The following is a 10,107-nucleotide window of genomic DNA, read 5'->3' as shown; positions in this document are numbered from 1 at the left end:
GTTAACCTCAGAGGTGTGACCGAGTCTACTTTACTCCAAGTCCCAAGTCACTTTCACAAACACAATGCTATGTTAACCTAAGTTGAGCTGAAATGTGTTTTTATTTTTATTTTAGATCACATCCCTTGGTATTCAGTGGACCTATTTAATAATTATGAAAAAAAAAAATCATTTAGTTTTTCACACTTTTTCACTTTTGGTTCATTCTTCAAGATTTCATTCATAACTGTAATCTACAGTATGCTGACGTCATGCAGAACTATCAAATTCCTACAACATTCCAACCAATCATATCACGACATGACAGCTGTCAATCAATCTTCATTTCGAGAACATTCTGAGCAGGAAAGATGGCTGCCTATACTGCAGTCTCAATGCCAGACCCATGAGAGTTCTTACGCTGATACACTACGTTAGTGCATTCTGCAGATCTCATGGGTCTGGGACACTTTCCCTCAGCCGGCTGGTTATGGGAGGGAACCGTTCACTTGGCCAGTCATATGCCAGTGATGGCTTCAGTCCTCTCCAATCAGTAACGACTTTGCGATCAGACAAACACGGGAGGCGCAGCCCATTTTTCAAACCGCTCTGTCATCGGTGCTACGATCTGTCACTCATTCAATTTCAACCCGCCTTCAAAAACCAGCAGTGGCTGTGAACTGGCACAGACTCACTTATGTAGTATGCGGAGCGCAGCGATTCAACATAATATTTGAGTCTGGGGAGAGACTACCTGGGTAACCCGGGAAGACTTTTCTAGTCCATACCTGTAAATGGTAAATACAGTATACTTCGCCAATGTATGTAACATACAAAATAAAACAAACGGTAAAGACTTCATTTAATGCAGAGTGCAAAGACATGTAACTGGCTCGTTAACTTGCCCTCCATGAATAACGTTAACATAACAGGCTCTTACCTCAGCCCCACATTTCGTGCGAGGCGAGCTTGTTCTGCCAGTACCTCCCAAGTCCGGTTGGAATCATCCATTTCACTGAGTGGGATTCACACAATTCAAGTGTGAGGATTGGCCAATGTTATCAGAACGGTCAAATTGAATCATGCACACGCTATGACCCGCCTCTCGACCCTGTTCCAGTCAAAGCAATGGTTGTTTTCACTCGGATACGTCGTCATCACACACCCTGAGATGTGATTTCATGCCGTCGTTAAACAAACATGTTTAGATGATTTTCATAAGGGCATTTACATTCATTTACAGATGTAAATCCCCAAACAGTGCAATATCAATATCACAGCAGAATGGCAGAAGCTCATAGGTAGAGTTTGACGTTTGCCCGTTTGAAGTCAGATTTAGAGGAATATCTCATTTTAAGGCTGGCATCATCATGGTCTCTCTCTAATTATTGTTTAATAAGTATAATAATGGAAATATAAGAAATATTAGAATATGAGTAGAATTACAGAACATTAATACTCATTATTGTATGTTTAGTAATGTAATGTATATTATATAGTGCTTCACTGTTCACTATTGCTTTGCTCAAGGACACTTTACAAATACAGGATAAAACAACTTTAATAAAGAGAGAAAATATTAAAATAGATGAGAGAGACAGAGAGAGAGAGAGAGAGAGAGAGAGAGAGAGAGAGAGAGAAAGATTATAGGTCAAAAGCAACAGTGGAAAAGATGGGTTTTGAAGGCTTTTTGTGTTGGCCTGTCAGATGTGACTGGGGAGAGCATTCCAGAGGGAGGGGGCGGCTGCAGCAAGGCCCTGTCAGAGGCCCCCCTGTCACAGCTTTAGCAAAGAGATACCTGTGATTCTTGTCAAAGTGGATATAAATCGTATGATCATATTCAGCCAGACAGTGAGATGGAGATTTACAATGGTGAGCATTTGTTTTATTTTTTATTTTACTACTGGGGAGGCCTGGCCCCCCTGGCCCCCCCATTAACTCCGGCCATGCAGAAGCTCTCTGGAGATTTCTGTTTGCTTTTAATTAATGATGCTATTAGTAGTATTGATTCCACATTTCAGAAAGGCATCAGAAGGAAACCACCAGAGGTATTAATGTAGTTCAGTGGTTTCCATATGAAACCATGATATTGACTCTGCCTCCTCCAGCTCCACACTGAGTCCATTAGAGCTGGACTCAAAACTTCCATCATCACTGTACTGCCGGTTACACAAGATGTGTTTGCTATTCGTATGCGTGGCTAATAGCTATATAAGGTTAATGCCGCTCGGTATAGACCTTATTCGATAACCCCGCGGCGCCATATTGTTGACAAACTGCAGCCGTAACGTAGTCTGGCCGAGCGTATATGGCTTCAAAGAGAAGTGATGAAAAAATAAGTTTGGTCGGGGGTGCGGACCCCTATAATAAACTGACTTAGAGTAAATATAACTAATTATATTGCCAGGTATAACGTACCGGACATTGTGAATACAGTATTGGCATAGGCTACACATCTCAGGAGCTGAAGGCTTTCAAATCCCTTGAGTCATAGCGTTTAGTCATAACTATTTCATCTGTGGTAATTGGTCTGACATTTTTACTTTTGTGCCACTAACGACATCATCATCATCATCATCGTCAAACATTGTCGTGACAGCAGCAAAGGTACATTAAATAACCTTAATGCTAAATGTTTGTTTGATTGACGCTTGCATGAGCCCATTTGCTACTAACGTTATCTTCTAGTCTCTTTCCCTTCACGTTTGTGGACAGTAGCTAACACCCGGGCTTTTATTGCTGCTGTTACTACAGCCGTGTATTATTACACAGCACACTATCGCTGTTGTGAAATAGCTCCTGACGCAGTAAAAATGGCCTTAAATAGGCTAGTAAGTAACGTTGGCTAGCGTCCTATGACAGCTGTCAGTCACTTTTAAACAGCGCGCTGCGGAATGTCAAGAATATGGCGGCGGTGGGCGTGCCCGTACCTGAGTGACGTCAATCAAATAAGGTCTCGAGAGCCAAAGTGGAACGTCACTTCCTGCTTCAGCACTGTACCAGAGATTTTCATCCGCCATATATTTTCCCATAGACATTTCGTAAAATGCTTATAAAAAGAGTTCTTGTTCAAACCAAACGGTACAGATATATTTAGAAACAGGAGATACCACATAACATTTCACTCGGACCAAAATGTAAAAGAATGCGGATTTAAAGAAAAAAATAATTCAATGTTGTTGTTTTTAAGTTCTGGTCCGAGTTAAATGTTCTATGTTCTCTCCTGATTCTAAATATAACTGAACCATTTGGTTTGACCAAGTAAAACTCTTTTTATAAGCATTTTACGAAATGTCTATGGGAAAATAAATAGCGGAAGAAAATCTCTGGTACAGTGCTGAAGCAGGAAGTGACGTTCACTTTGCCTCTCTATATCAGCTGTGAACCTTTCCGAGTAACTAAAAACCACAAAACCAAATCTGTGTAAAGCAAATGTATACTTGGGCGCCAGAGCCCTACGGCGTGTGTGCGCACCGCAGGCCGACGCCGTGGCCGGGCGAGCCTGCGTACGGCATCGCCGGCGTGCAGCTCCCCAAAAGGTGTGATGCACCATCAGGTGGACGCAGCTGACGTGGACAGCGCGAGTATACTATATTGTAGATGGGGAGATAACAGGAGAGAGTGAAAGCTATACGACCAACTATAGAATTACATGGAGGCCATGGAGGCTGCATGGCCCTCCCTCTGGCCGTGATGCCCTGAGATCCCTAAGGCCACCTTGGCAGCAGTGCCCTGCTAGCAGCCTGCTACTGTCAGTTGCTTTAAAAGCATCAGTGGTCTCAGTTCGATGTAGCTGTCCTATGCAAAGGATGTGTCATTGACTCATTTTAAGACACATTTCAGAAGAATCACTCTTCACGATGTCAATAGAGCGATGACCTTTGTGCCCTGACATGTGGCCTGGTGCCCTAAAAGAATATGTGACGCCGAAGGCCAGATGGCCACGCCCCCTAACATGACGAAATTCACACCCTGCGACCAAGTATGAACTACATTATGTCCTTGGGCTAATTTCTAGTCATTGAAACCATAGTGAAATCACACAATTACTCATTTTGCTCTGGACTTAATTCCCTGGAACCCCCCGTTCTGAGTATTGCGCCCTGCCGGTGAAGCTCCCTGCTGTCTGGTGAAAAGAAGCGGCTGGCCACTGCACATGTATCGGAGGAAGCATGTGTGTCTCCGGCTCCCCCCAGATCGGCAGAGCGGGCAGCGACCGGGGCAGCAGGGGGAATTGACAAAGTACAATTGGGGAGAAAATGAGGGGAAATCAGAAGAAAAAGCTGACGTCATGAGTATATGTCACCGTGCCGTCCTAAACTCTTCTGCCCAATATTACAAGCGTTTTGGATCAATCTACAGAAGGACATTAACACCATCTTAAAGACTTTGTGCTACTGGGCAGAACGGTGGAAGAAATACAACATAAAAGTGACAAATATTGATTAACAAATAGCAACACTGCCATCCCAGCCTGTCTGTCATGACTCTGATGAAGACGCACTTGGCGTTGAAACGTTAGTCTGTTACTTTTGCACCTTAATAAAGGTGTTAAAAAAAAGCTGAAAGGGTAGCACATCTCAGTTTTCAAAGTCAAGGAGGACAAAATACTCACATTTCACTTGATTTATTGGCTCACATCACAAAAAACAAAACGCTTACGCGTTTCGGCAAAGAGCTTCTTCAGAGCGTTTCAATAGTACAGATTCAGTTTGTTAATATAACAAGTGCAGATATTACACACAGCTGGAAGTTGGACCCAATTATTTAGGAGCCAATCACCTTCACCCATGGATCTAGGTACAAGCAGGAGCCAATCACCTTCACCCATGGATCTAGGTATAGGGAGGACAAATCACAGCATGAAGCATCACAGAACATGGTTTCTGCTCATTATATTACTTTACCTTAATAAAGATATTTAATAGTGCTCCAGATCTTCATTTTTCATAAAGTAATGTGTGTTTGTGGTTAGGGTAGTGGTAAAATATCACGTTCCCACATGGGAGACCTGGCTTCAAATCCTGAATGCGGCACTATTTCATTTTTGAAAAATGTTGCGTAAATTGTTAATCTGGACATATTTTATGTATAAAGCTGCTGAATGAACATCATCATGATGTAATTTTGCTTGCTGGGATAGCTTATATTTAAAACCCTCAAAAGGTACACGAGTAGCCTACACAAAATAAACAACAACAACAATGATGAAAATAATTAAATGATATTATAGGGATATATGGTTCAGTTTCAGTTAGTCTCATATGGGCGACTGAAGTTTATTTATCCACCTTTTTTTTATAATGGCATGGCACTCGAGAAAACTGCATCAGTTTACCCACTTTTTTTGACCACTACAGCACTGCTCCACAGAAAATAAAGAGCTGCACAACATTTATGATTGACAAATGGCAGGTGCATTTAACACAAGCCAAGTACACTAACGTTAAACTTCCTTTTCTTTACACTTTCCCCTCCAGATAACATCCAATCCTGCAATCATCCTATGAGAAATATGTGCACCAAATGATATACGCAGCGCAGCATTTTGGTAAACAAACCGCGTCACTGGGTGGCAACGGTAATGAGACCCTATGGAGTCAGCCGTGAGTCTCTCACTCTAGCCCTGGCTATGTTGTTTACATTTTAAAAACTGTGACAGTTCACACAACTTTAACATGACATGCATATATTATACATCAAACTCTTGAGCTACCTGCGCTCACTCAAAATATCAAAATGTGATGTATAGTTTTTGAGATATTAACGTTTGTTTGGCACAACTCATACTAATAACTGCTCCAGAAGAAGCTCCAGAAGAAGGTGGTGCTTTGCTTCCTGACTGTCAGCTGCCTGCTGCTGTACATCTACAACCTGTACTCCATGCCTTTGGCGCATGGTTCTTGGCTGGTCAAGCACCTGCCTTGGTCAAGAGACACCAGTGGGTCTTTTTCAGAGTCTGATGGCAACGATAATGGCAGAACCGCCACCAAACGCCTTAATCTACGGCCCCGGCATCCGACCCGCATCACTCTCGGGATGACAGAGCCTCCGTTCATCGGAGATACCTACAGCAGTGAAGATATCCCACCGCAAACAGACAGTGTGAGGAGGAGAGTCCCATCAACTGACTTCAGTGTGTGTTTTCTGAAGAGAATTCCAGTCCTCCAGTGGGCCAAGCATGCCACTCCTGAGCAGTACCAGCGCCTGAGCCAGTACACAGGGACACACGGCTGGGGGGCGGTCGACTACGAGACGCTGGTGGCAACTCTCTCTGTCCTCAACTATTCTGCTAACTGGCAGATGTTTGATGACTGGATCCATCGTGGGAACAAAACGCAGTGTATCCGCTGTGCTGTGGTGGGGAATGGCGGGATCCTGAAGGACTCCAAAAAAGGGACAGAGATCGACAGTCACAACTACGTCTTCAGGACCAACGGGGCAGTCATTCAGGGCTTTGAGCAGGATGTGGGGTCACGGACCACCCACTACACCTTCTCCACCAACACAATGATGAACTCCATGAGAGACTACGCCGACGTCGGTTTCCGAGGGCCGCCTGTGTCTGAGGAGACACGGTATGTGACGTGTTCTTGCCAGATCATGACCGTGACTACTTGTTGATGAAGGCTGCTGCCACACACACTCCAGTGCAGAGAGGGCCTGAGCGCAGCAAGTCTCCACCCAACTACTTTGGAGAAAATGTATCAGCATTAAAGTTGAAAATGTATCATCCAGATTTCATCCGTTACCTCAGAAACAGATTCCTCCCATCCCATATCATGAAAACCAAATATAAGAACATATACCGTCCGTCAACTGGTGCTGCAATGCTGCTGGGCGCTCTGCACACCTGTGACCAGGTGAGTGCTTATGGCTTCATGACCCCAGACTACAGCAGCTACTCTTGTCATTACTACCACAAGACCTTCTCCCAGGTGCACTTCTATGTCAACCACGACATGCACATGGAGATGAGGCTGGGGCAGCAGCTGCACCGGGCGGGCCTCATGCGTCTTTACATGCGCCAGTGAGTCGGAGTCGGTCAGAAGTGGCGTCATCACCAGGCCTGCATGCACGCTAACCAACAGTAGACAAGCACATGACCAGGGTTGCCAACTCACATGTTCCTGGCGTGTGACACACTTTCACCTTCAATCTCACATGTTCCTGGCGTGTGACACACTTTCACCTTCAATCTCACGTGCTCGTTCTGCCCAAACAATTCTCACACCAATTAACAGTGACTGGCTGCTGGTCACATGTCCTCCAGAGCAGCAGCAGCAGTCACGCTGTCTCTCTCTCTCTCCCCAACACCTAAACCTAATCTCTCCCACCCCCCATGCCTAAACCTAACCTCCCGCAGACCCTAACCCTAAACCTAACCTGTCCCACCCCACGCCCCACGCCTAAACCTAACGTTAGCATTGCGGGCTGTCGGCACTGCGGGTGGTCGGCATAGCGGGTGGACGCCTGCCTGATATCCCGATCTCGCTGGTCATCAAACTCCACTCCAAGGATAAAACGTTAGTCCAGTACAATTCCATTGAGTGGAAAGTTACGAATGAAGTTGTAGCCTATCAGCCACGCGCAGGAGAGCACAATCCATTATTGTTGCAACACAGTGCGACAAGTGCACCACACACACAAGGCAATCGATATTTCCATTCACCATTTAGTATAAAATGTGCGAGATGTTATGCAAATGGATTGGATTTAAATGTATGCTACACATCTGAATATTGTTTATATATGCCATTGTAATAGGAGCCAAATGTAATGTATGGTTATGCTCATAATAGTTATAGGCCTATGCCTATGGAAGTATGAAATGTGAACTATAAATATAGATAGGCTATGTAGCCTACAATTATGAAATCTGAGTTGTTTGATGACCTGCATTATATGCTTATTTGATTTAATATAATACTATTTGAATCTATGTATATAAGCTGTTTATTGTTTATTTTTTTGTTTCTTCTCTACATCACCCAAAATCTCTCAGACTAATAGGCTACCACACAGTGGTTAAACTCAATCCCTGTCCCCGCCTCTTCTTTCATTGGCCAGCCTGACCTGTGACCATTGAATTAGGCTAATAGCCTATACTATAGGCTATACTATTAAATCTAAGTAGCATATAGGTCCTATAGGCTATTTAGATTTTAAACCTTGTACAACATGTTTTGGCAATACTAGGCTAGGCTACTTGAATATGGTCATGTCAAAAGATATTAGGGCACAAATGAGGGGTCCAGGCGCAACCCCCTTATGTATTTTTTCTAATCTGGATTTTTGGCATCCATAGGACTTCTAAAATAAAGATTTTGATGAACCCAAGAAAAAAAACTGTCCAAAATGTGTTCCCCCCCCCCCAATGTTTTATTACCCCTATGAGATGGTGGAATGAGATGATGGAAGAGATTTTGAGAGAGATCCAAGAGATCTGTGCCAACCACTAAGTGCTTCATTTGAGCGACCATCTGCTCCCCAGCATGGTGGCCTCTGCTGGCCAGGGAGAAAACTGCAGGCCCACTGTCAACCTGGATCAGACATCATGATGTCCAGCACGGTGCCCTGCTGGCCAGGGAGAAAACTGCAGGCCCACGGTCAACCTGGATCAGACATCATGATGGAACCTGCAACAGCTGTTCTCACAGGGATTAGACGTATCACTTACATTTCAGCAGGTCGTTGCCTTTTTGGACAATTTCCTGCTTTCTGGTTTTCCCATTGACTTACTGCTGTGTTGTGTTGTCCTGATCACTTCCCAGTTCCCAGCTTGTTTCAAGAGACATAAACCTCTTTTGCACCCAATTAATTTGAATTGGGTTGATTGATTGATTGATTGACTGATTAATTAATTGAATTTATTCAATAAATTAAAATACAATACACCAATGGCATACAGTAGGTAAAATTCATCAGGATATCACAAAATTGTCTTCAGACTTATTTCCATTGCGGTCCTGAAGTCTTGGCTAGGAGCCAGGCAGAAAAAGAGAGTGGCAAATTTTCAAGCTTCTAATTTTTTGTTGAAATGATATTGAAAAAAATTGATCATTGGAAAATTATTACATGTTTGAGCTTAAGTCAAGCCTGGGTTTACAAAAAGCGTTGTCCACATTGGGTTTAGTTTGGTTTTGGACTGATTTTTCTGCCCAAATGTTTTGTCTGAAAAATGTGGGTGATAATCAGTAATGTAGTCTAGGGTTTAGTCTGGGCAGGGGTTCCCAAACTTTTCCATGCCAAGGCCGGCCCCCCAAATAGCAGTACCCTTTAGCCGCGGCCCCCCTATTTCAAGATGGCTTTAAAAAACCACTGAGAAAACTATTGCAAATGTCAAAAATTACATGGATACAACCTCAGAATATATTTCCTTACTTTTACCTTCAGTCCAAGAATGGGCTGCAAGAGTGGCAGCGTTTGAGAAGATGTCCTATAACGGTTTGATTGAAGGTATATAATACTAAATGGGACAAATACTTAAGCTTCTTGGAGGGCTCTTGACATGGGTCGTATTCTGCGGGGAGTCGCTTGCTTCACAATTGATGTCTTAGTATATGAATGGACAAAACTTGTTTGGTAGTTTTTTCTTTTTCTTAATATGTACATATTGTGTGTGATGTAATGTATGTAATTTATGTTGATTAACCAAGACCATATTATGTACATGGTGATGACATGTTGGGGTGTTTAGGGTGGGAGGGGTGTATGTGTATGCTCCGTGATGTGTATTATGTTTAAGGAAAATAAAAAAGTGTTAATCTGAAGGGGGGGAGTCCAGCTTCAAATATCAAATATCCATGGAAGCCTTTGCCTTCAATAGCCATGATTCTTACTGGTCTCTGGGAGAGTCCTACCTTTTTCCCCAGCTTCCTGTACAGCGCGCCTCTCCTGCCACCATCACTTCCTTTTCTGTGTCCGTGCTCCACTGTTTACAGTCTAAATAGCAACTTGCACCGCAACTTTAGAGTAATTTTCCACTGTTGTTGTAAGACGAGTTGACGTCTTCTATGCAGTGTGTTTATGCGTTAACGTTATTAGCGAATAGCCGAAACGCCCGCCGAAAAGGAAGTGACGGTGGCTTTTCCGTCACTTCCGCTTTCCTTTTCCGCGTTCATTTCA

At 43.5% G+C, this 10,107-nt stretch overlaps 1 pseudogene across 1 annotated transcript; it reads left to right on the top strand.

Annotated features, from left to right (window-relative positions):
* Positions 1 to 3,411: 3,411 nt before the first annotated feature.
* LOC310782202 (alpha-N-acetylgalactosaminide alpha-2,6-sialyltransferase 2 pseudogene) lies at positions 3,412 to 7,013 on the top strand (annotated as a pseudogene). The gene is made up of 3 exons: positions 3,412 to 3,518; positions 3,895 to 3,961; positions 5,785 to 7,013. The product of its transcript is annotated as an alpha-N-acetylgalactosaminide alpha-2,6-sialyltransferase 2 pseudogene (transcript).
* The last annotated feature ends 3,094 nt before the right edge of the window (positions 7,014 to 10,107 follow it).

The sequence above is a fragment of the Poromitra crassiceps genome (genome assembly GCF_964638095.1).
Source record: "Poromitra crassiceps genome assembly, chromosome: 9".
NCBI classification, from domain to species: domain Eukaryota; kingdom Metazoa; phylum Chordata; class Actinopteri; order Beryciformes; family Melamphaidae; genus Poromitra; species Poromitra crassiceps.
This window is presented reverse-complemented; position numbering and strand designations above follow the sequence as displayed.